This window comes from Fukomys damarensis, unplaced genomic scaffold (assembly GCF_012274545.1).
Source record: "Fukomys damarensis isolate Sample0158 unplaced genomic scaffold, DMR_v1.0_HiC HiC_scaffold_29, whole genome shotgun sequence".
Lineage (NCBI taxonomy): Eukaryota > Metazoa > Chordata > Mammalia > Rodentia > Bathyergidae > Fukomys > Fukomys damarensis.
The window spans coordinates 3,181,803-3,208,341 of record NW_022900941.1 but is presented as its reverse complement, the minus strand read 5'-3'; the positions used below and the strand labels follow the sequence as shown (position 1 = coordinate 3,208,341).

Below are 26,539 nucleotides of genomic sequence, written 5' to 3'. Positions count from 1 at the left end.
GAGAAAATAAATGGCATAGTAAAAAAGAGAAGAGCGGAGCTCTCATTTGTCTGTGAAGTCTCACGTACAGGGAGCTTTATCAGCCATGAAATTAGGCCTTCATGCTCTCCTACACCGGCAGCCCCAGGAGGGCTGGGGGCAGGGGCTGTCTCTGCCAGCTGTGAGCCACGGGGTGTCCACTGCCCCACTCCTTAGCAGCCACTAACATGGCCTGGGCTACAGGCAGGCAGGACAGCGCCAGGCACGGGGAGGGCACAAAGGCACTGTCCCTAAACTCACTGACCCCTCTTACACGATACCACTCTGGAGCCGCTTCTGGGTCTCGAACTGAGGGAGCTCGGTCTCTCCACCTCTTAGGGCTCCAGCACTGCTCCGCACAGCCTCACCTGAGCGCAAACATGAATATGACGGAAGGAGCTCCTCCTCTCCAGAGCCTTGGTTCCTCCGTTTCAAAAGCGGGTCCGGTGGAGATGGGGAGACGGGATGGAGGAAGTAAAAGCGTCCAGATGCTATAGGTGCACCAGTTCCGCACATGCGTGTGCTTGTTTATGTAGCTCAGGCACATACCAATAGAGGAAAGGGAGAAGAAAACAAGAGAATCCAAAAGGCAAAATGAAAGGAAATGGGTCATCGCCTACACTGCAGGGTGAGGGAGGGACCAGCTGGGATGCGGCCGGCTCAGGACGTGCGCTGCCCTGTGGGGGCTTCGCACTTGCGGCTCCTATGCAAGGGGCTGCCTGGGCCTAGGGAGGGCTGGGGATAGGGCTGTCCCAGGGCTGCCGTGTCAGTCAAGGGAGTCACACACACACGCACACACAGACGTGTACGGAAAGTCCCACACATGCACACAAATGCAGGCACGTGGATGTCGCGAGCCGGCGACGCAGAGCACTGTCCAGCAGTGTCTCAAACCTGAAAGAGCAGCGGGGTGGAGATGGGGCAGAGAGAAAGGAAGGACGCCAAGACAAGACTCCGATCAAGGCGACGTTCATTGCAGGCAGGCATCAGCCTTTTAAAGGAAAAGACCAAACTATTATGGGCTAGGATTACCATAGTAACCTCAACACCCGCTCCACGGGAACCAGGGTTCACACGGGCAAGAGAAATCAGGCTCAAGAAAAACAAGTTAACAACACTTGCAACTAATAATCATGATTCCCAAATAGGTGGAGGAACTTAACAAAATGGAGTTACAACACCTTGAGAAAGCAGGCTCAAGAAAAACAAATTAACAACACTTGCAACTAATAATCATGATTCCCAAATAGGTGGAGGAACTTAACAAAATGGAGTTACAACACCTGACTCCTACAGATAACGTCAGATCTTTAACAGGAAGCACCTGACTCCTACAGATCTTTGGCTGTCCGAGTTTCTCCCGTGCAGGGTCAAAAACAAGTTTAACACGTGCAGTCCTTAAAAAGGAACAAATGTTATCTTTCAAAAAGCCAGTGGGCAGTGGCTGGCTTCCCACACGTGGACATGTGTGCCCGTGTACACTGGAATGCCCACGCGTGTGCGTGCATGCACAGAAAGACCCTCGGAGAGCACATACCCTGATCGCTCCGTTCAGCTGGAGTCTTCTCCGTGCCGCCTCCCTAAGATGAATTCTGGCAGCATCCACAGAATCAACTGTCTGACCCAAGCATGTCAGGATGAGTGAGCACCGGAAACATTTGCCTCCATGTCTGCCCTTGCCGGGCCCGGTGTCATTCAGGTTATTGCCACTTCAAAGAAGGAATAAAGATTCATTCTCATTCTCCTCTCTCCTCTTCCCTCCTCCTTATTCTAGCGAGGGCTGGGGAGGTGACCAGGGAGGACCTGGGCTTTCTCACTGCAGGCCAGGAGGACCCAGCCTAGGGCTGGCCTCACTTGGGTGTGGAGACAGAGATCTAACACCCCTCACAGTGCCCCAGGGCTTCTGGGACCCCTGGAGCCCCCACTTTCATAAGATGAACATCAGTCCAGCCCGGCAGGTCCTGGCGTCTTGCTTGACGCCGTATAGCCAAAATTTACCTCCAGTTAATACTGAGGGCAGGAAACAAGGGGGGTTGCCAGACGCTGCAGGTCCCATGGATGACACCCATGCACCATGCACTCCCCAGCCAGAGCTAGGGAACCTGCCTTTTAGGAACAAGATCGACCCACCTGCCTCTACGCACCCTGGACCACCCTAACCCCCAGGTGAGCCTCACCACACCTTCAAAAGCTCGGGGGTCTGGAATCCTCCAGCCTGGACCAGCTTCCCTCCGCTGGTGCTGGTCGCACTCGGTGGTGGTGGGCTGGCCTGGGAGCTGCCCCTCACAGTGGGTAAGGTTAGCACAGCCAGAAAGGAGGCCCCGAAAATGCTTGGTGCTTACACAAAGGTGAGTACCTGTTCAGACTTTAACAAATGCTTTAATTGATGGGAGGCATAGAGCAGAAGCCAGGCGGTCAAGATTCTGATTCTCCTCCACTGTCTAACGGCTGTACGGGCTCTAACTGCTGCATGAGCTCCACAAGTCAGCATCACAGGTATCAAGTGGATGGTGATAATAAAGTGATCAAAAGGGTCAGGCTGCAAAGACTCAAACAAAAGTAGCCACTGTATTAATGAAAATGCAATTGTCTTCTCTGCTCTCTTACCTCTGCCTCTTTTCTTTGGCTATTAGTCACTTCCAGGGCCAACAAAAAGCCCATGGAAGGGACATAGAGCAGCAATAACTACTAACAAAGTGTGATAAAGAATATAAAATATATGTTGTGGGTGTGTGCGTGTGCACACATCCGGTACTTGGGTTGAACCTAGGGCCTTCCCACTAAACAGTACCTGGCTCTCAGTATCTTTTATATTTTAAGTTGAAATAATTTTGTCATATTGGGTTCAGTAGAATATATCCTTAGAATCAGTTTTACCCGGTTATTTTTTTTAATGTGGCTAGGAGAAGACATAAAGTTACATCTGTGGCTTGCATTTTACTTTTCTTGGATATACTGAAATGGTGAGGTCCTTTCTCAACATCAGCAGCAATGCCCGACCTGGGCCGAGCTTGCGTCTCCGGGAGGCCGTGCTCCGAGCTCAGTCGCTCCTGCTCCTGCCAGTGGCCAAGGGTGTCAATGGACCCTGTGCCAGGATCCCTGGGGAAAAGTGCCCGGCAGAGTCACCGTGCATATGATCACAGCCCACTGCTTCTTGGGCTACAACTTTCTCTACTTGCAAGGGTCCACCGAGACGGAACCCTCACACAGCAAGTTAAGCCAAACAACCTTATTACTCACAGGTGGGCGGCAGGAGACTAAGGCACCTGAACTCCATGTGAGTCAATACCCAAGGCTCCCAGAGGCCACCAGGGTTGAATGGAGTCTCATCTGCTTGTGCCCGGGTACTCCTGACTGTCCCCAGTGCCCCGGTTTACAACCTGATCTGAAGAGGCGGGGTGTAGAAAGGGCGGGACACGGTGGGAAAACCCCCAGGAGGCAGGAAAGGCTGAGAAGCTGACTCAGGAATCAGCTGTCCTTACTGAGGAGAGAGGAAATGGGGAGAGGGAAGGGGCAGGTGGGGAATCCAATGGAGAGAGGGAGGAGAGCAGGACTGGCAGAGGAGCAGTTCCAGCGCGTGAACTCTCGGGGAGCAGAAAACTCCCGCCAGATGGAATCTTTGGATGACAGGGCAAAACAAGGGCCCCGCTGCCCCCTCAGATAAAGGATGCACCGTGAAGCCTGGGAGGTGTGGGGACAGAGGGTCCGGGTGGTGACGGAGGGATACTGCGGCCAGGCTCACCCTCTTCCTCCCCTAGAGAAGAAGCTGGGCTCGTGAGCCTGAAGGTGATTGGAGGCTGCTGTTCAGATGTCTGCTGAGCCAGATACCAAAAGTTGTTCTCCACAGCTGAATACTACTAGCTAGATCATTAATAAAATAATAACAACATAATATGGCATGAAATAAGAGGCCATCTGGACCTCCCTCTGCCTGCCTTCTGTGTGAGTCTTTCGGGGAGAGGAGCTGGAATGGGAAGAGGATGGGAGAAACCTCCCAAACCATCTCCTGCTCCGGGGTACAGCTGGCCTCCTGTCTTAGAGCGGCCACCTGGGGTCAGTGTCCACCTTTGAGCTAGGCAGTGGCTCGGGTGGCCACACAGCCCTGCCTGGCACTGCCCATGCACACAGAGAAATCGCCACTAATTACTAGGCAGAGCACTGATATTCCATAACTAAATTAATTCAGTATGGTCCCTAAAACAAAACTAACATGACCAGTTGCCGAACTCCCCACACAAGGTCATGACTGGCTCATTTCAGGAGTACTTGTTCCCGGCAAATTCCTGGCACTGTCCAGCCAACAGGGGGTGGGGACTGTTAGTTCCTACAGTTTAGGCCCATTTGTCCTAAAAAAATAAATCACCTAAACAAATTGAAAAGAATAAACAGCTTGATTTGTAAATTATAAAGTTGCCTAGTCCAGTGGTACAGGAGGCTGTTTTTCACAATCTGCTATTTTAAGATAAGTTAATAAAGAAATATAGACGAGAATCAATTTTGGCCATCATTAGCATATACAGCATCAAAAGCTACAGGGTATTCAATTAGATCTAGACCGTAATTATGAAGCAGAAGTCTCGCGTATAAATCAACTTTTTGTTGCTTGCCTTCGGTGTAATAGGAAATGCCATTTCCAGCCACAGTTCAGGTGCGGGATGGATGGCAGCTGCCCAGCCACGGGGCTCAGGGGCCCCAAGAACTTAGGAGGGTCCTTCCGCCCTGAAGGTATTTTATCAATTTCTCACATCCAGGAAATCATAATTACCATGCAAGAGTGATCATTTCCCATTTTTTTACAGCTGCCATCTGTCAAGAAGTGCTGGCCACTTAAACCTGGAGTGACTCATACAGTCACTAATTAATCCCGGAAGGCAGCAGGAGCTAAGTGGAAATGCATTCTTTTAAAGAGATGGAAGGAAATTGGCCCCTACAAGGTACTGTATGAGCAGGGTAGCTCTTGATGCCACTGTGGGAAAACCAAATGATTGAGGAAATGGTTTTCAAGATGCAAACTCAGTCCTTGACAAAAAGGGCAGGGAATCTCATTTCTGGAGCTGGGTGTCTGTTCGCTGCGGTTTTGGGACTGTGGGCACCTGAGCCATTTCTCAGAGTTGTTCGGTGCGTTTTCACATGCAGAATTCACTTCTGGACGTCTTCAGAAAAGTCCATATTTTCTTTGTCCTCTCTGGTTCTTTGTCTCCCCTCCTCAAATCAGTCTTGTGTACCTCTGCGTGTATGGCCGGGTGAGATGTCTCCATTTTCTCTTTCATACTCATTTCTCAGGCCTTCACACACGGGCCTGTCCCTAGTCACGTCTCCCGTTCTCTGAGGCAGTGACCGTGGCTGTGGCCCTGTCCCAGCCCCCTGTCCTCTCCATGTACCTGACACCTTCTCCCGTAAGTCCCTCCCCGGCTGTCTCCTCTGCCTACGAAGCAGACCCCAGATCTGGCTGGACAGTCCGAGTCCTCTGCTGCTGGTGGGTGGGCAGCCAGAACCTCTCGAGGGACCCCCACTGACAGGCAGAGAGCCCTTCGAGGCTGGGACTGTGGGGCGCCCACGCCACCTGCGCCAACATGTGCTGAGCTGCTCTGGTGACACCGTCAGAGCCAGGTGACGCCTGGCCATGCCTGAGCCATCCTGCCCCGGACTCCCAGTTTTAGAGACCAGAGCTCCTTAAAGACAAGTTGAGTGGGTTTCTGCCAGCACAAATAAAACCTGTTGGCTTGTGCCCTGGTGCCTTTCCCCTCACTTCCGACCTCGCACTGCCCTCTCCCTGCCTGGGAAGCAGCGAGGAGGGCAGCCTCTGCTGGAGCCTCGCTTCCTCTCTGCGGCACAGGGAAGGCTCGTGGATGGGTGGGGCGAGAGGGACTTCCGGAAGAGTAGGGCCTGCTGCAGCCCCTGCACTGCGCCTACTCCATGCTCCCCAGCACGGTGTCTCCTGTGGTTCCCCACTCCTCCCGTGTTTTCATCCAGTGTTGTTTTCATCCGCAAGCCTGCTAAAGGAACAGAGCAAGCCCTGCCTCTGCTGCCTCCCCTCTTGCCAGATCCTCTTCTTCCCACAGCCGCCGACCTTACCTCCACACACACGCACACACACACACACACACACACACACAGGCAGGTGTGGAGAGACACACACATACATGCACACATGTAATGCAGGTACACAGTGGCACATCTACACACAAGCCCCACTGGTACCAAGTACACAAATGCATGCAAACAACACATGCATGTACGTATGTCCACACGGAAGTAACAGGTGTGATGCAAATACAGATGGTGGACGACACAAGCCTATACACACATGCGCATGTGTGGGTCCATATGTGCACACCCCGAAAGTGCTCCCACCCCTGCACACGTGTGTGCACATAGGTGTAGATGCACACACGTGTATATCTGTGTGCACACAAGGTCACAGAACCGTGTGCCCACACACTGTGCAGCTCTGCGACGGGAACTCCCTTAGTTCCTCTGCCCTCTGCTCCTCCCCACCTGCTCTGTTCCTCCCCTCCTTCCCCTGGCCCCTTCTGCAAGCTCTGTGCCTCGAGCTACTCTGGGAAGCTGGTCTTGGTGCACGCACCCCCTCCCTGGCTCCCACCGCACACTCCAGCCTGTGGGAAACAGCTGTCTCTGCAGGTTGTGACACAGGGACTCACAGCACAGCCCCACCCAGAACTCAGTCCAGTGACCCCGTCCTCTGATACTTGGAGGTAGCAGGCTGAGATCAAGATTCCCTGTGGTAGACAATAAATTTAAAGAAGTTCTAATTTAAAGAAGTTTCCCAGTCTCAAAAAGGAGAGGAGAGCCTAGGGGCCTGGGTGTTCTGGAGGAGTCTGTTTCCGGTCAAGCTCTGAAAGTTATCAGATGCTTGGGAGCATGGTGACAGCCCTGGTTTGGGCCCAACAGTGACCCTTGTGCCAGGTAACTCACACTCAGGGGACACGTGCCCTACGTGACTCACTCTCGCATCTTGTGGGTCACGTGCCGCGGCACACAGACCACTTTTGGGCCCAAATCGGGGGTCCTCTTCCACTGCCTCCTCCAGACAATGCAAACCAGCCAGGCTCTGCTCAGACCAGCCTCTGTGCACTCTGGCACTGCAACTGCCTATCTACCCCACTCTCGCTCCCCATGAGGGCTCCTGGAGCCGCTCCCTCTTCTTGCTTCCCAGCCCATGGGTTCACTCCACCCTCCATCCATTCGTTCAGCATCACACAGAGACCACACCTGAGCAATGCCCCAGAGCCCCACAGGATGAACGGCCCTGCAAGCGGCCTCTGCCCAGGCCAGTCAGGCAGACCGCAGGTCCGTGAGTCTGGGAGGTATCATGCTTTGACTCCAGACACTCACACAGGCAAAAGAAAATCTTTCCTCCCCACACACAAGGATAATGAAACCAAAACGCATGTTCTCAGGGCAGGGAACAGTGTGGGACCTGTAGCGCTAGTGTTCACTGAGATTCTGAAATCCTCCGGTGCAGATTTCGTGGGAGTCCCAGGGCCAGGAAGGAGAAATGTTCCACGATCAGGTTCTGGGCTGTGGCTGTGCCTGAGGGACGACCTGGCTTCTGCTGTTCTCCACGGCCACCTCTGAAGAGGCTGCAACCAGGGTCCTTTCCGAGGACTGAACTCTCATTCTTCCCCTTCCAGCAGTTCAGGCCGCAGTCCAAGGGTCATTTTAAGTCTCAGTTACAAACTACTTTGCTCCCTTTGGCAGAATCTCTCAAAAACCTAAAAATATGAGCCTATTTAAATCTATTAAGCAATGTACTGTTGTCTTACCAAGAGATCTTTTAAAAAAAAAAAACCTCCCTCCCTTCCCCTCCTTCCACCAAGACTGGGCTGTGCATTCCTCTCCTTGAATGGAGGTCATTTCCATGTTCTCTCTCTCTCTCTCTCTCTCTCCCTCTCCCCCTCCCCTAGATCCTTTAACTTCAAGTACTCAGGCCTCTTGACCTTTTGTCCATGACATATTTTGACCAACAAAAATATTTATTAGTTGTCATCATAAAACTTTCAGAGATTTTAAGCAATGGATACAATGCGAACCCTTTCTGTGGTCCTTTCAACAAGTTCAAGTTCTCATTATCCTTTCTTGCTCATGCATTTCTCAGCATTAACTGGTTTTGTTTGGAGTTAAGAAGGAGTTTCCCTGCCCAGCTGTGTCCAGGCTTCTCAACTTAGGAATCTTTTATTTTCGACTAACAGCAGCTAACACACTCCACTAACATTGTTTTGTGAACTTCTCCCTTTAAGCCAGGAGTTCACTGACTAATTCTCCGTGTGTTTTGGTTTTTGTTTTTTTGTTTTGTTGAGATCCTGTAAATGTTGCTGTTATGAAATGTTCCATCACTGCACGATCCAGTGTAAGCTCTGGTATCCTCTCCTGTGGTGGTAAGAACTGGGGGAGTATTATATCGAGTGAGTGGGGAGAATAAAAGTACGAGGTGCCTATCCAATGTTTGGCGATCAGGGAAGGAGTTGTTTGTGAAGATATAAATGTGAGCTCCGTCGTCCTCTCACCTGTTTATGCCTAAGAAACATAAACAAATAAAATAAAATTTGTCCTGAATGAATTTTGTTAAGAATTTAGATCTCTTAAGCGGAATAGTTTTCAAGCTAAACACGACACTGGCAAGCCCTCCTCGCCCCTCATTCCCATCCTGCACCCGGAGGAAGCACTGCCCTCTGGCAAGCCCTCCTCGCCCCTCATTCCCATCCTGCACCCGGAGGAAGCACTGCCCTCAGGAGCGCTGTTCCAGGATGCGTACCAAGTCCCCAGGGTACACTGGGAAAGATCAAAGCTTGCGAACCTCCTGCACCCAGGTGATCTGAGTGCATTTCAAGTCTAACAATCTCTGGCTGTTTAACTATAAATTAAACGCACCGTGCTTCTTTTATTATAGACATTCTGAAATATTAAAGAAGGTTAATAATTAAGGCTAATCTTGAACCAGTTCAAAGCCCTAGCACTAATGATTTGAGCCACTTGACTATTTCTGAAACTTCCTTATTATGCAAAACTCTCCCTCTCCATGACTGCCACAGCCATCTGTGAGTAGGTGGACTTCATACAGAAACAGTATGAGCTACATTGCTTCTGTACATCTCTAGAGGCAATTTCAGAACCCGTAGAGGTTTGGCTCAACTGTCTTCATCCTTCTAAGCTCAGGTAAGCCATCAACTTGAAGTATTTGGGGATGCTTAGCTTCTAATGGACATAAGTAAGAATGTCATCGTTACATATCACAAACTTAGCTACGTGGTTGAAATATTTCACTCTCCAGGTACATAGATTTGGTGCCTGGGTTCCAGCTTGAATTAAAAATTCATTTGAGCATCTTGTTTTCAAGGCTCATTTAAAATCTAAGCATTGTCAGTGTGTTCAAATAATGAAACCAGATCCTCCACGAACTGCTGGAGCAAGGTCAGGGCCAGGCTGATCAAAGGTGACCTACAAGCTTCCTAAGATTGAAAAGAAAAATGGGACTTCATGTTCATGATTTTCTAACAGAGAGCTATTTCCACTAAGGACCAGAAGGGACACTGGTTCCCATCGTCCAAAACAAGAGCCCAAACTAAAATGACAATCTGTGGCTAAGGGAACACTGTTTTGAAAAGCTGTAACAATACTTGGGGCAAGTGTGCACCCCTAACGTGGTGAGTGACTGCCCCAAAGTCCTGAGCACTGGTGAAGCACCCCACGGACAGAGGCTCTGGACGGTCTGTATTTGGGGAGAGCTGATCTAGGAGGCACCATGGACTTCAGAGGAGGTGAGGAGAAAAGTGCCCTTTGTGCATGTGACAGCCTGGGTAGATTCCAAGTCTGTTTTTTCCTTCTTGATTGGAATTTTCTCAAGTTATCTGACCCCTGCATCGCGTCGACACTGTTCGTGCTGGGCATGGTCTTCCTCCTGCCTCTCCAGCCGGTCCTCAGTTGCTCATCTCCTTTCCCTTCTTGTCCTTCTCCACCTGTTCCCTGGACCTGTGTATTTAGAATTTTACTATTATATCTACAGTGCTGCTTACCTTTCCAGGCTCCTCTGAGAATCAGATGAAAGCTGTGAATCTTCTAAATTTTAAGAAAAATGCACATGCCCACATACACTCACAAATTTTGCATTTAGCTCGCGATGGCTTCATAGAAGCTACTCTCATGATCTATAAACTGTGCTCTGCAGAGTCTTTAAGCTCACTGCAGAAATTCTGGGCTAAAGAATCTCCCACACACCTGTCTCCCCATGATTCCCAGAGGCCCACTCCCCACCCCAATTCCTCCCCTGGAGTCCACCCCCTGCCCCGTGACTCACAGTAAGGAGAGCAAGAGCTGTCTCACTTATGCAGCCCCTGGGATCTACACTGTAAGAAGCCAATGAACATTTATTTGCTAAACGTGAAAGAGGAATTTTAACTTGTAGAAATTTGAGAAAAGTTGGCAAAAGTGAATATAAAATATGACCTTCCTGATGGATGAATGTGTTTAGGCAAGCAATCTGATGGAAACTGGCCTTTGGAGTATTAGCTACAAAATACCTAAGGCAGAAATGTATCTGTTGTGGTCTGAGTGTGTCCCCCAAAGTCTCAGGGTTGGAAACTTGAGCTGCAGAGCAATAGTTCTGGGAGGTGGGGCTTTTTCGGAGGATGCCCCAAGAAGGCCCCTTACAGAGGCCAGCATCTTGATTTTGGACTTTGCAGCCTCCAGAACTGTGAAAAAATAAATTTTCTTCTTTATTAATAACCCAGTCATGGATACTCTGTTCTAGTAGCATGAAAATGACCAAGATGGCGGTTTAGAAAAAACAGCCCAGTGGTCTGCAGAGCTTCCTTGAACCCACTGCAGAAGCAGAGAAAGGCAGAAGGCAGGACTCCCTGCCACAGCCTGGGCTCCTCTTGTAAGGCTTAGGGCCTCACTTCCACTCCAGGGAGCTTGAACAGCCTGAAGGCCTCCAAGATGCTGGGCCCACAGCCCAGCTAGTGCTCTGGGAGCCCAGGAACAAGAATCACCAGGAGAGAAACGCACCAATAAGAAGACCTTTATTAGTCTGGCCAGATGGCACTCCTGGAGCCAAGTAGCTCAGAGAAGCACTAGCTCAGGGGCTGAGGTCCTTTTTATAGGGTTTTTCTAAGCAAAAAGTTCAAACATAGGTTAGGGCATTCACAGAACTACCAGGGGATAAGATTCCAAACACACCGCTAATCTTATGCAGGAAATGTTTTATGGTCACCTTTTGTCATACCATTTGTCCCTGGGTGGGCTGTTAACCAAGTTAGCAATTAGCATAGGAAGGTTTGTGTGTAGTTTGAGCAGCTCTTTCTTGATGTTTGATAAGGAGAGGGGGAAGCAGCCTATTAGCAGGCCAGTGTGGAGCCACTTTAGCTCCGTCAGGTCCCACACCCTCAATTTAGCCAGAGCAGTGCTGCCCGTGTATCGTGTGCAATGCAATTCCCATTCACCATAAGACTGAACAGCTTGAAATGCAGTGAAAACACATCCCTGAGACCTGGGGGGAAAGTCCTTGCCCCAAGGAAACAGCAGCTGTAGACCAAAACTCAGACTCCTGATGCTATCCAGGGCTCTCTCCCCCTTCGTCATTTACTTCATTGATAGAGAAGGCATAAGGAATGTGTATCTACACAGTGGAATTTTCTTGATATTTCTGATTCTATTGGAAGGACTCCTATTTCTCCACGCTCAAGAACAAAAGCAGAACCACTCAAGCAAAGAGAAGTGGATCTGGCAGACGTTTGCAGACACGTTTACATACAAAGATGGGTAAAGCTCTATATTTGTGAGAGAGGAAGAGACACACTAACGTCTTTGCTGGAAGTCTAAAAACTCATCACATATGCTAGCAATGGTGGGGGAGGGGGTCCAGTTACGGTTTAAATTCTTCCAGTAAAACACCTTTGCCATAGGCTTTGGAATTTGGTTTCCCTAGCAGTACTAGAGATTGAACCCAAGGTCTTAGCACTGAACTACATCCGTGGCCCTTTTTTTATATTTTACTTATTTTGACACAGGCTTTCATTAAGTTGACTTGCCTGGGCTTGAACTTCAGATCCTCCTGCCTCAGCCTCCAGAGTGCTAGGATTACAGGAATAGACCACCATGCCCAGGTTCCACTCACTGTTTTCCTGATTCTATAACCGCAGCTGTGCCAGCTGCTGTTCATGTCCTTCTTCAGCAGGAGCGTGGCCTGTGTATGTCAGCAGAGTGATTCTAGAGAAGGTGGAATTTTCCTTGGAAAAATCGATCTAAATTCTTCTTCTATAGCTCTTCTAATTGTTCTATATGTACCTTATTGCCTGTATTAAAACCATTTTTATTTAAACCTGCTAGGTGGACTCTGTTGTCTGCAACTTAACCTTTATTGAACTTTGGTATCTTGACTAATCTAGTAAGAAAAATTTTACTCATTTTAGTTTTAATTTGATTGTCTCTAATACATGAGTGAAGTTAAAATTTGTTTTCTAATGTAAGAGCCAATGTAAGAAATTTCTGGGAATAATTGGTCCTTCCTCAGGAGATTACTTCTCATGATTTTAGTTATAGTTTGTCTCTTATTATTCATTCCAGTAGCTTTACTTTCCATGCTTTCTTACTACTATTTGTTGTTTAAGTGCCTCTTTCATGAGGCATCACAAGGGAATGGACTTGGCCCCATTGGTCTATTTGCATGTTTTTGAAACAGTAACAAGCTGGGGTGTGTTTTTTTTAATCATAGTAATGTTGCAATAATTCTTTCTATACAGTAGAGCAAATCCTCCTGCCTGATCTTCTTCCCCAAATCATTTTAATCATTTATAAATATTTGTTCTTCTTTGTAAACTAAAAGTAATGCTACGGAAGCCCTAAGAAAATCAAGCCAGAGCTTGTATTAGACTTGTCTTAAATTGACAGGTTAGTAGAGAGAATATCAGCCTCTCTGTGATGTAAACTTGCTTAATCATGGCTATTTCCTTGGATTTTTATGTCTCTTAATTAAGTTTTATGATTTATTTTGCATAACCTCTGTCAATTCTTCAGTCGTTTATAATCTTTATAATCGTTGATATCTTCTTTTCTATTGCATTTGTGGATAGCTATTGATGTTGTAGGTAAATACTATTGAATTTTGTAAATTGACCTTGTATCTAGCAACCACAATGACCGTTCCTATTAGAGTTAATTGTTTTCTGTTGATTCTGTTGTGTGCTCTATGAGAAAAACGAAGAAGAAATAGGTCAAAAGAGTTCTATCTAACACTTACAACTCTTGCTCCTTTTTGTCTGATAGTATTTTCCAGGACCATTAAAACCACATGAAATCTGGCAGCAAAGGAGGTCATCTTTAATTGATTCTTAACTCTAAATCCATGTAAAATTTTCCCACTGAGTATGACATTTGATTTAGGTTTTTACTTTTAAAATTCCATCAAGAGGAGGAAGTCCCTTTCTAGTCCTACTTGGTTAAAGCATTTCCTCTGGTTAAATGGTTGTTGAACCATCAAAATGGCTGCATTGAAAAGGAGACAAAAACATCAAGAGTTGACAAGAATGTAGCTCAACTGCTGTGGAGAGTGAACTGGCAAAGACACTGGCAGATGTCCCTGCTAACCCTAGCCGCTGTAACAGAATACCACAGACTAGGTGGCTTCAATAACCAGCATTTACTTCCCACTGCTCTGAAAGTTGAGAAGTACAGGATCGAGCAAGGCTCCAGAAGACTTACCTACTTCCTGGTTCATGGTTGGAGGTCTTTTTGCAGTGTCCTCACATGGCAGAAAGAGGAAGCAAGCTCTCCTGAGACTCATAAAGGGCACTAATCCCATTCCTAAGGGGCTGATGCTCATGACCCTATCTAACCCTAATTACTTCCCAGAGACTCCATCCTAATTCCATCACATAGGCTCAGCGTAGGAATTTGAGGGGTGGGGCAGAAGCACCCCTACCACACCAGTTCTCCGTAAGGAGCCTCCCAATCCCTCTTCTGTTCTCCATCCCCCAGCTTCACGGTGCTTTTGCCCACAGTTGCCCACACCCCGCAAGTCTTCTTCAGAGAATGAGCTTCTGGTTGCTTACGCACTTCAGCCATGTAGGTGGAGAGCTAGAACTATCCAGTGGTTGTGTCCTCCTTGGGCAGCCCTTAGCCGCTAACTGATAGATGCAGAGACAAAAAAGCCCAGCAACCCTGCCTCCAGCTGGGACAATTATAAAGCATAATTTATGTTCCCAAGTGCCTTCTGGGATCAGCAACCCAAGGCCCACCCTGACTCAGACTTTTCCTTGAATCACACCCTTCTTGAGTTCTTCCCCACCTGCCCTACTTCCCCTACTACCTTACCCACTTCCGGCACATCCTTAATAAATCACGTGTACACAAGTTCTTGTTTCGGGTCAGCTTCGGACCTCACAGTCAGTTCCAGAAACTCTGGGTCAGCATCCGTGAAAGCTGGACACAGGCATCTGCAGTGATCATCTCTGACCACAGACATATACAAAAAGACTCATAAACTTTTCTCTTAATAGTGCCACACCAAAAGCAACGGAGACCTTCATCCAGTTATCTGAATGGGTAAATAAAATGCGTGTATTCACACAGTGGAATACAGCCCAGTAACAAGGGGAAACTGACCACACTCAGCAGGATGACAGGCGAGTCGGAGCACAGACACACCGCCCCCCTCTGTCTCTAGAAAATGTAACCACGCTAAGCTCCTAATCCAGTTTTACTTCTGCAGAGGGCTACTTGGCTGTTCCAGTGCCAGGTATTGTTAGGGAGTTGATTATGTTAAAGTGTTTCGTGATGCCGCCAGCACAGACTGCATTCTCCTGGTGCTTCTTGGCTCTTAAAGACCTCATGCTCTTATCTTTAGTTTCCCTTCCCCCCCCAAGGCCACAGCGGTCTGGAGAGGTTAAACCTGTTTCTTCAGGACCAAACCCATAAAGGGCAACCTGGCCTGTGATAGGTTAAAGGTAGCCCGCTCCTCCTAAATAAGCAATAGCCCAGCCCAAAACTGATAAAAGGACCTTCCTTTCTTTGCTCTCCTCTCCTTCTGCTGCTTCCTCCTCCTCCTCCTCCTCCTCCCTCCCTCTCTCTCTCTCTCTCTCTCTCTGTTCTCTCTCTGCTCTTTCTCTCTGCTCTCTCTGCTCTCTCCCTCTCCTCCCACCCCTTGGATAAAATCTCCAGTCAGACCTCTCGGTGTGTGGCCTCTTGTTGAGCGTCACTATTCCCCTTCAGGTATTACATTACGCACCTTTGCCCTGGGATCTGAACGAAGTTGGGGAGCCTCTGCCCTGCTCGGGCCAGGGTTGGTGACTGGAATGGAGCACAGGGTCACATCTGGGGTTGGGATGATGGTCGCTGGGACACTTCCAATTAAATTTGTAAAATTTAATTGAGCTGTACACTTACAGTGTGATTAAGCACCTTACTCATCGATATATTTTTAACGCTGTAGAATAGTGAAATGTTGAGTTCTAGCAGTTTTTCTGCGTATGTTACATAATTTTGTCCAGAAATTTTTTTTTTCTGGAGGTAAGACCATCCTCACACTTGAGATAAAACTTCCTTGAGCACCCTGAATGAATTTGCTAATATTTGTTAGATTTGGCTGTGATTTTTTATGTCTATCCTAAAAAGAGAAATGAGCCTATGATCTTCTTGTTCTGTTTTTATAAGGTTTTGGAACTGGGGTTAAATTATAAGCTGGAGAACTTGATATCTCTTTTAATTTTCTGAAATAACTGGAATTAAGTAAGAAACATCACCACACTGACAGGCTAGCAGAACTCACGAATGATCTGGATATGGGGGTTTTGGGGGGGGAGTGGGGGATTTGACTATTCCTTTTATTTATTTAGTGTCTGCTGGCATTTGAGATGTTTAAATCTCTTCTCTCAATTATAACACTTGACAAGTTTTTAAAATGTGTCCATTTGTGTACATTCAAGTTTATTAGCGTGCTTCTTCTTGTATTCTCATGGTTTTCTTTTTCTCCTGTTTAAAACTCTTATCCCTTTGGAATTTACTTTCAGGGAAAATGAAATCGTGGCTCTAGCTTTTTTCCTGGTGGCTTCCAGTCACCTGTCACTCACTGAATAATGCATCCCCCTGGGAGGCTGGCTGGTGTGCAGGAGGAGCTGTGAGTGGCAGCGCAGCCTTTCCCTGGTAACATCAGTGGACTGCGAAGCGGAAATAGCGCAAGTGAGCCTCTCGCCCTCTCCTCCACTGAGGATAGAACAAAGAAGAAACCAATATCCGGATAAGTATGCCCAGACGGACCTCCTGCTGGCCTGTCTCCTGATAGAGGGCACCCACTGGGGAACCAGTCCCTTAGACTCAATCACACAGCAGGGGGCCCGCAGAGGAATCCACTGTGGTTCTTAGGATAGAGGCTGTTAGAACAGAGCTGGGTACCCCTCTTTTGTTCCTCTGTGTTTTATTCTGCCATGTCATAATAAATAAGCAGACGATTTCTCCAAAGTCAGAAAGTATCGGTGGCGTATTTTTCAGGGGCTTGGGCTTGCTGTTATGCTGAGGAAAATCCTCAAGGTTTCACGAGAGGCTGCACTCAGTTTAGGCAATAGCAGAGAAATAACAAATTCCATGGCAACAGAGAAGCGGGGGGCTGTCAGGAACCTCGGTTAGGCCTTCCTCAGGGTGGGCAGCGGGTAACATTCACTGAAGTCCACATGACATACATCCAAAACACTAACGCCTGGATTGCTTCAAGAGTACTCTAGGTGAGGAGCAGAGGAACAGAAGGGAAGAGATCTTCCCTCCAAAGGACTGCCCCCTCCCCACCTCCCAGACACGTAGCCGGAGGAAGCACTTAGGTAGGAAATGTACTCCCTCTAGTACTCAGCGGAAGGAAAGAGAAAATAAGCCTTTAAGAAGGCAGTGAAGACTTTCCTGTCTGAATGGGACCATTTAAGCATCATACCTTCTCCTGGACCAGAAACAGGTCCAAGAAAAGAAAAGAAAATAGAGGGAAAAATTTGAAACAAAGCTTTAGTACATAGGGAGGGGAGGGGGCTTCAAGGGAGGGGGGCATGGGAAAACGGGGTGGGAGGCATTGCATGCAGGTGCAAACTCCCTATGATGAGTGCTATCATTATGTATTCTAAAATGTACCAATAAGTGTTTTACTATACAAAAAACTCTCATGCGCCTCTTCCTAGGCCAGTCATAGCGGGGAGCTGGAACGCTCATGGTTGTTACAGCCCTTCCTGAAGCATCTCCTGCACCAAGATGGCAAGCCCTGGGAAGACAGACCGATGGAGGACATGATCAGCAGGCAACTGAGGGCCTTCATGACGGACACTCAAACTGTTCTTAATTGCCATAAAATGTACATAGCAAAATTTACATTTAATCATTAAGTATACAACCTGGTGACATTTATTACATAGAAGGAATGCAAACATTGCATTTTCCAGTTTTCCATCTCCCCAAACAGAAATTCTGTAACTACTAAAGAATAATTCCCCCACTCTCCTCTCTCACTCTGCCTTCCAGTAAACACTTACCTATTTTCAGTTTCCATGAATTGGCTAGATGCAAGTGCAATCATAACATTTTGTTCTTTGCCTGGGGTGTATTTCACTTAGCACCTTTTCACGTTTCATCTATGTTATGGCATGAAGCAAAAGTTAATTTCCCCTTAGGACTGTCTAGTATTCCACGACATCTTTCCCACTCATCTGCTGACAGACTTACCTGCCGTTTGCACCTCTGGTTACCAGAGTGTCGCAGTGATCCTATGTGTATCTGCGTGAATGTCTCTTTCCAGTTCTTTCTGGGTGGATATTTAGGAATGAAGTTGCTGAGTTACAGGGTGATGGCGTGGTATCATCATTTCACATTATCGGAGCCACGAGGCGTCCCATTTCTCTACCTACTCACCAGCACTTGTTAGTTTCTTCTTTTTTTAATCATGGTCATACTAGAGAATGCAAAGTGGTATTTCTTTGAGGTTTTTATTTGTAGTTCCCTAATAACTAGCAATGCTGAGCATCTTTTCATTTTCTTCTTGGCCGTCTGCATACCTTCTTTGGAGAAATGCCTATCCAAGTACTCCCTCGCCCGATACCCAGCCCTCCCTTCACCCGCTCCACTCCTTCCTATTTACAGAAATTATTTCTGCCTTTTCCTTTTCTCATATTTATTCCTTTCCCTTCTTTCCTTTCCCCTATCCTTCCCACTTACCCTTACTCTTTGCACCTTTTCTTCCTATTTCACATTATCTGTTATACATTTTGATCCTTATTTATACCATCAGTTTCTCACACCAAAGAAACTATTTGGTATTTACACATATGTGTCCTATCTACTTCACTTAAGAGTGTGGTCTCAGTGTGCATCCATTTAGCTATAAATTCTTCTCTAGCTTCTCATTCTTTATGGCTGAGCAGTACTCCATTTTATATATTTAAAAAAAGCAGTTATTCAGTCTCCAGTTGATTGGCAATTGGGCTGTTACCAAGCTTTAGCTATTACAGACTGGCTCACTATAAACATGGGTGCACATATATCACTATGGTATGTTTCTCTTAACTTTTTGGAAAGATACCCAGCAGGGGAATAGCTGAGTCAAATAGAACTTCTAATCCTAGTTTTTTGAGGTTTCTCCATACTGATTTCCACAGTGGTTGCACCAGTCTGCACTCCCACCAGCAATGGAGAAGGGTTCCTTTTTCTCCACAACCCTGCCGGGATTTGTTATTGGTTGAATTCTTGATAGAAGCCACTCTTTCTGGGGTGAGGTAGAATCTCAGCATTGTTTGATATTCATGAAGTTCCTTGGGTGTTCTTTGTCATGAAAGTATCTTACTTCTCCATTAATTTTATTTTGAAAGATAGTTTTAAAGAGTACATCAGTCTGTGTTGGAGGTTGTTTTCTTTTAGGGCTTGAGTTCTTCTTGACTTGAGGATTTGTGTTAAGAAGTCTGCTGAGATTCTGATGGGCTTTCCTTTGTGTGTGATTTGTTTCTTTTCTCTAACTGCTTGTAGTATTTTGTTCTTCTGTTGGGTTTCTGGAATCTTGACTACTATATGCCTGGGTGTAGATTTTGTCTGATCACAGCTGGTTGGAGTCCTATAAGCCTTACTTATCTGTATGTCAAATTCTCCCCCACTCCCCACCCCCTGGCTTGGGAAGTTTTCTGCCATTATTTCTGTGAACAGAAGTTTTTTTTTAATGTCATTTGCACTCTCTACTGTTTTCTCATTGACTCTAATCAGTCTTATGTTATTCTTCTCTGCATCACCTAGCAGTTGCTGGAATGATTTCTTGTGGTTCCTTGCTATTTTTAAGAAATCGTGCTTTTCCTGGCCACTAACCACAATCCTGTCTCCTATATATCTGATATTCTGCCCTCATGTTGGCTCATTCTGCTGCATAAACTTTCAGTGGATTTTTTCATCTTCTAGACATCTGTTTGCACTGTTTTATGGATTCCATTTGTTTCTTACGCTGGGATTCCACCGTGTTCCTCGACCCCTCTATTTTTTTTATATCTGTGTCTGCTCTAGAGGTGTTAATCATGCCCTTCCACTATGGACACAATCTCTGCTGTTATCTGAGAAATTAGTTCTGATTTCATTTTTTCCAGACTCTCTTCTGTTGCCAGTTCAGGGAGTCCATGTTGAGTTTCAGATTATTTCATCTTGTTGCCCCTTGGAGTTGCCTTTAGCGATCTAGAAGTCTGGTTTGAGTCTTGTTTACCTGTCTTCTCATCTCGACCAATGCAGTCGGATGTGCCTTTATTAAGGCGACTATCTGCTCTCCCAGTGGGCTTCAATTTTCAACAAGCCTTGGAGAAGCCTTCTCTCTGCTGCTCTTGGCTGTGCCAGTTCCTGGTTCAGCATGATGGCCTTCTGGATCCCTGAACCGGGCTGTTGTCTGGGAGGACTTCTGGCTGGAGCCTGCACTCACTCACTGATGGTACTGGATGGGCCTCTGGCCGGGGCCTGTGCACCTGCACTGCTGTTTTCCAGTCAGGCCTTTGACTGGGGCCTGCACACCCAAGCCACTTTTGTCTGGGGAGGCTTCTGGCTGGGGTCTCCACCCACTTACTGCTGGTTATCTTGGTTGGCTTCTGGCTGGGGGCTGCTGCACTCAAGGATCTGCAAGTTCCTTACCTACTTTTCCATATTGTTTTTCCAAATAAGCAGGGTTGTTAGTCTTGCTGAATTGCAGAAATTCTTTATAAGTTCTGAAGTGTAAACTCTGACAGAGAATCTTCCCTTTGAGTAAAACTTTATTCTGGCCCCTAAGTCTTGTCTAATTGAGCCTGAACTTTGTCTTCCCTCTCCACCCTTGGGGAATATAATTTGAGAAAGAATATTACTATGTTAGTATAGCCACAAGCTAATGACCCAAAGGTGTTTTCTTTTAGTGCTTTTCCATCCACTTACCCTCACTCTCCTGCTTGGATGTTAGTCCTCACTTGCTCTTTTGGAGTCAATCTCTGTTCACTACTGCAAGACTGACAGAGTGGACCCTTCAGCTACTGCTGTGGCACCTTTGAAGTAAGACTCTCTTACTGTCTTAGTTACTTTCTCATCACTGACACACAATCACAGCACCCACAACGTAAAAGAAGAAAGGTTTGTTTTGGCTCACAGTCTGTAGAGGTTTCAGTCCATAGTTGGCTGGCTTCAAGGTAGGGAGGGCAGCAGGGCACAGGTGCATGGCAGAGGAGAGACAGCTCATGGCCTGGAGTCAGAAAGTAGAGTGTGATCAAGGGAGAAGGAAAGAAGTTAGGCCCTGCCAGGCCAAACCCCCAGTGACTGCCTCTTCCAACCAGGATTCACCTTCCAACATCACACTGACCTAAAAACTCATCAGTGGACTGATGAGTACCACACACCCAAGATCCAGTCACCTTCCAAAAGCCACTCCTCCTGTGATCACATGAAGCTCTGGCAGGACTTCTAGATATAAACCATAACACTTACCACCTTTAACAAGTGCCATGAGTATATTTTTTCTTTGACAACCTTTATCAGATATATGATCTGTGAATATTTTCTTACTCTCTAATTTGTCCTTTTACTTTCTTGATAATGTCCTTTGATGCACAAAGCTTTTTAATAAGGATTCTATTGAATCTACAGATTGCTTCCAACAATTCTGGATTGTTCATTGATGTTGTGCAGAAATACAACTGAGCTTTTGTATGTGTGTGTGTGTTGATACTGTACCTGAAACTTCAATGATTTTTAGTTCTATTAGCCTTCTTGGGAATTATTTGGAGATACATACATACTTGTGTCACCTGCAAAGAGAAACAGTTTTAATTCTTAGTTTTCAGTTGGGATGTATTTTATTTTTCTTATATAATTTCCTAGCTAAAACTTCCAGTGCAATGTTGGCTGACAGCAGTAGTGAGAGTGATCATTTGGTTGTAGGTGGCCCCCAAATTTCATGTGTTGGAAATTTCATTACCAAAATCAGATGATCATGGCACATGTTTGAGGCCTTTGGAAGATAATTAGAATTAAAAGAGATCACGAAGGTGAGACCCCACAAATGCGTTAGTGGCTTTATAAGGAGGAGAGGAGATATCCCCCTTGCAAGCTTGCTCTGTCTCACAGTGTGATGAAGACCTGTGCAGCTGTGGAACTCTGTATCTCCACTAGCACAGACCTCATTAGAGACAACTGCCAGGTCCTGAACTTCTCAGTCATCAGAACTACAAGCCAAACAAATATTTACACATTCAGCATTTTGCCTTGTTCCTGATATCCCATGAAACATTTTTTAGTCTTTCACCATTATGTTAGTTGTGCATTTTTAATAAACATTGTTTATTGTGTTGAGAAATTTTTCTTCATTTTCCAGTGCTCTTATAAGGAACAAATATTAGATTTTAGCAAATGCCTTTTTTGTATCAATTGAGATTCTTATGAGGTGGAATGTTTTTGCTTTTTCTTTTGTTGTTTGTGTGTGCGTGTGTGTACATGTGTATGTGTGCTGTCAGTGTGATATATTACATTGACTTATGCTGAATCACACTCGATTTCCTGGCATGAATCCCAGTTGACTGTAGACTGTAATCTTTTTATCTGGTTTGTGTCCCTTTGTTAGTGTTTTGTTGATCCTTTTGTCTATATTCATGACATACATCTCTACAACTTTCTTATTTTGTAATGACTTTAACTTTGGTGTTAGGGTAATGCTGTTTTCAGAAAATCAAGTAGGAAGTGTTCCTTCTTATTTTAGGCTTTGTCAGCAGTTAAGAAAGACAGATATTGACAGCTCACTAAATGTTTGTCAGAATTCACAAGTGAAGACAAAATGATTTAGGATTTCTTGGGAGTTTTTTATTGCCCATTTGATCTCTTGTTATCAGTTTGTTCAAATTTCCTATTTTTTTCTTAAGCCAACTTTGGAACTTTTGTATATTTCTAGAAAGGAAATCTTCCAATCTTCTATCTACTTTGTATATTTTCATAGTATTCTTTATAATATTTTTATTTTTTTACTCAGGTCAGTAGTAATAATTCCACTTCCATTTCTGATTTTAATTGTTTTATCACTTTCAATGTTTGTCATCTTATCTTTCCAAAGAACCAACTTTATATTTAGTCTATTTTTTTATTCTCTATTTCTTTTTTATTCTAAAATCTTTATTACTTCTTTTCTTTCACTAGTGTCATCTCCTTTCTCTAGTTTCTTAAGATATAAAGTTAGGTTATTGATTTCAGGTCTTCTTTGTTAATGTAAGCATTTATTGCTGATATTTAATGTAGTCATTCATAGCACTTCTTTTAGTGCACCACATTGGTTTCTGTAGATTTTGTTTTCTTTTTCATTCTTTTCTAAGTATTTTTATAATTTTTTTGTGAATTATTTGATCCATTGGTTGTGTGAGTGTTTTTAAGTTCCACATATCTGAATTTTCTGTTTCCTTCTCATTAATTTTTGTCTTTGTACTATAGCTGTCTGAATAATGTCACTCTTTCTAAATTGGTTGAGACTTTTTTTGCAACCATATATATGGTCCCTCTGGTAGAGTGTTGTGTGCCTGCTATTGTTTGAGGTAGGGTATTGTGTGTGTGTGTGTGTGTGTGTGTGTGTGTGTGTGTGTGTATCTTATTTGTGTATTGTGTTATTCAAGCCCTCTATTTCCTTACTAATGTAAATGTTCCATCCCTTATTGAAAGTGACACATTAAAGTCTTTGACTATTATTTTAGAACTATCTATTTTTCCCTTTGATTCTGTTAATATTTGCTTCAAGTTTGGGGACTTTGGTGCTTAGTTCATGTATATTTATAATTTCTGTACTTTCCTGATGAATTGTCTTTATTTTTCCAGAGCACACTATCAAATCCATGGCCTAACATATAAGAAAGCCCTCTACCACTATATATTCATCACCTGAATTTAGGCTTTTATTGATATACAATGTATTTTTTTGTATCTTGTGGCAGTTTCTGACTTCAAGACTGTTTTGACTGATAATAACACAGTCATCTCCTGTTCTCTTTGGGTTACTGTTTTCATAAAATATTATTTTCCATGTTTTACTTTCAATTTATTTGTGTCTTTAGAACTAAAATGAATGTCTCATAGATCATGTTTTTATATTCATTTCATCTTAATTTCTCATTGACTGTTTAAAGAAAGTTTTTCTGGATATAGAATTCTCAATTGACAGTTTCTGTGTGGGTGGTGTTCAGCACTTTAAATATGACATCCTGCTTTCTTTGGCTTCTATAGTTTCTTACGAGAAATTGAATGTTAATTTTGTTGAGGATCCTTGTGTACCATTAGTCATTTCTTTCACGTGCTTTCAAGATTGTTTCTTTTCTATGTCTCCCAACTGATTATAATGTGTCTTCCTGTTGGTCTCTGGCATTTTTCTACCTGGAGTTTGTTATGCTTCTTGAATCTGTAAATTCGTGTATTTCCTCAAATTTTGGAAGCTTTGACCAATATTTCTACAAACATTCTATCTGCTTCTTTCTCACTGTCTTCTTGTTCTGAGACTCCTGTAATGCAGACATTGATCTACCTGAATGTGTCTTATGTATCTCTTAGGATCCGTTTATCTTTCTTTACTCTGTCTTCTTTCTTCTCAGACTGGTAATCGTTTTTGTCCTAATTTCAAGTTCACGGATATGTTCTTCTGCCTACTGAAATCTGCTGTTGAACATTTCTAGCTTATCTTACATTTCATCCAGTGTACCTTTTTCTCCAGAATTTCTAGTTGACTCTTTTAATAACTTCTCTTTACTGATATTCTCATTTTTCATACTTCATTGCTTGATTTCCTTTAGTTCTTTGCTCATGTATCTCTCTTGTTCTTTAAGTCTAGTATTTGTGTAGTACATCAAACACCTGTTTTTCCTCACCAATGGTTTCTTTCAATTTATTGTGTTGCTTTAAAAAGCCCTACTCTTTCTTTGTAAGCCTTGAACTTATTTTCATGAAAACCGAATATTCAAATACTATAATATTGTAATTGGAAATTAAATTCTCTCCCTCAGATTTTTGTAGGATTTTCCTTCTTGATTGTTAAAGACTATAGAAATCTGTTTAGTCTGATCTCCGAAGCTAAGCAGGTTTGGGCCTGGTTAGTACCTGAATGAGAGAAATCTGTTTAGTGAATTTTCCAGGAACTATTTTGCAAAGACTTCGTTATGAGTGGTCACCAGTATTTCTGTTCCTCAGCCTGTATCTTGGCAGATATTTCCATTGATGCCAGGGGTGTGTTTAAGGTGCTTTTTGTTGTTGTTGTTGCCTCTGCAATCACTTGGTTGCTGTTATTCTTTGTCCATTTTCTTAGGATTCTGAAAAATTAACTCTGGCAGTTTTTGCTTGTTTTTTAAAGCTTCGGTGGGGAGGCAAGAGATTGGAGCTGCCTACGCCATCATTTTATTGCTGTCCAAGTCACCAGAATTCTTTTGAGGAGTTACTCAGTAGTGATTTTTAATAAAATTTCAATACAGTAACAGTCAAAACCAATACTTTTCAGTGGAACACCAATTCTGGGCAGTAGAAACAGCTGAAATTATTTAATTTTCTTTACACAAGTCACTTTCCAAATCAAGTGGCTTTTTCTTTATTTCTGAAAATAGGTAGGGAAGGGCAGGCCTGGGAGTTTTTAATACATAAGAGATATTCAGTGATTTACCTTTTAGTATTTTTAGTATTTTAGTATTTTTGCATCCTTAGTATTTATTATTACCATTGCTATCACCTCATTCTTTTATTTTTCCATGTATCTTTAAATTACTTTATGGAAGTTTTCATCCTTCTGACCATCCATCACCTTTTAAACCACCTGGCACTTTGTTTTCTGGACTCCCAAAGCATTATTCAAAAACTGGGTTGCAGCCTTTTTCACTGATGACCTCTTGTTGTCAAGAGAAGGCAACTAATTTACACTCACTCTGTGGGCTCCCAGACGGTGCAAAGAGCCACGGATGAAAGCTTGAGCCACTTGCTGCCTTGAATCCCTCAGATCTTGGTCCTTTGGCCTGAGAGCACCGCAGCTCCTCTGGCTGACAGACCGTACTTTTTGTATGTTAACCTTCTTGGTGTCACTTCCTTTTTCACATTCTTGGCTTTTCTTTTGTAAATTCACTTCTTTCAATTTTCCTGGTGATTTCTTTACCTCAGTCTGTGAAGCCAGAGTTAACTGCTCTAGAATAGAGTCTGGAAAGAGTTTTCTTTCCTTCCATGGAACAGCTCCTCGTGACACTTCCTCCTCTTCAGAGCGTTTTGTCGTGGCTTTGGTCTCAAGGACTCGCCCTCCCTTCCCTTCCACCTGGGCGCTGGCCAAGGTCAGCTGCTGTGGAGCCTCATCAAACACATGGTCCCTTCCTAGTCTTCCCCCAAAGACAAGGCAGCAGTGGCACTGCTGGGCTCCTCTGCCTCCTGCTCCTGGCCCTCATCCACCATTACCTTGGCCAGGGAGGGGGTAGGAGAAGAGCATGGCCTTATTCTTTAAAAACTGATTCTTCAAAAATTAATTTGATTGGTACAATTTAAATATGCATACCGATCACATTCATCAAAGGGAATTTGTACCTGTACATAATATATCTTGATTTCTCTTTTTCTCTCAATCCTCTCTCCTCCTGTCAACCCTCTTCCCATTTTTTTTAAAAAAGCTTTGTTTCCATTTTTTCCTTCTTTTCTCTTTTTTTCCCCTTTCCCTTCCTTTCCCTCTTCCTTCTTCACCATTTCCTTTTCCTTTTGAACAGTTTCTTCCTGTTTCATATCATCTATTATACATTTTTGGCCATATTTACCCTTGGCAATTTCTCACACTAGAGAGATAATGCAGTATTTTGACATATGTGTCCAATTTATTTCCCTTAAAAATATACCCTCAAGTTGCACCCATTTGGCTATAAATTTCTGAAATTCATCTACTTTAACGTATTTTTAAAAATATCCTTTTTTTGTCCACTCTTTGCTTGATGGGCATTTATGTTGCTTCCAAGATTTACCTATTACAAACTGTGTCACTATAAACATGGGTGTTCATATATCATTGTGATAGGATACTTTT

At 44.6% G+C, this 26,539-nt stretch overlaps 1 long non-coding RNA gene across 1 annotated transcript; it reads left to right on the top strand.

Annotated features, from left to right (window-relative positions):
* Window positions 1-2,304: 2,304 nt before the first annotated feature.
* On the top strand, window positions 2,305-16,744 carry LOC104871655. Its single transcript, XR_782934.1, has 3 exons — window positions 2,305-2,366; window positions 4,818-4,952; window positions 16,041-16,744. It is a non-coding gene; the product is annotated as an uncharacterized LOC104871655 (long non-coding RNA).
* Window positions 16,745-26,539: the final 9,795 nt, after the last annotated feature.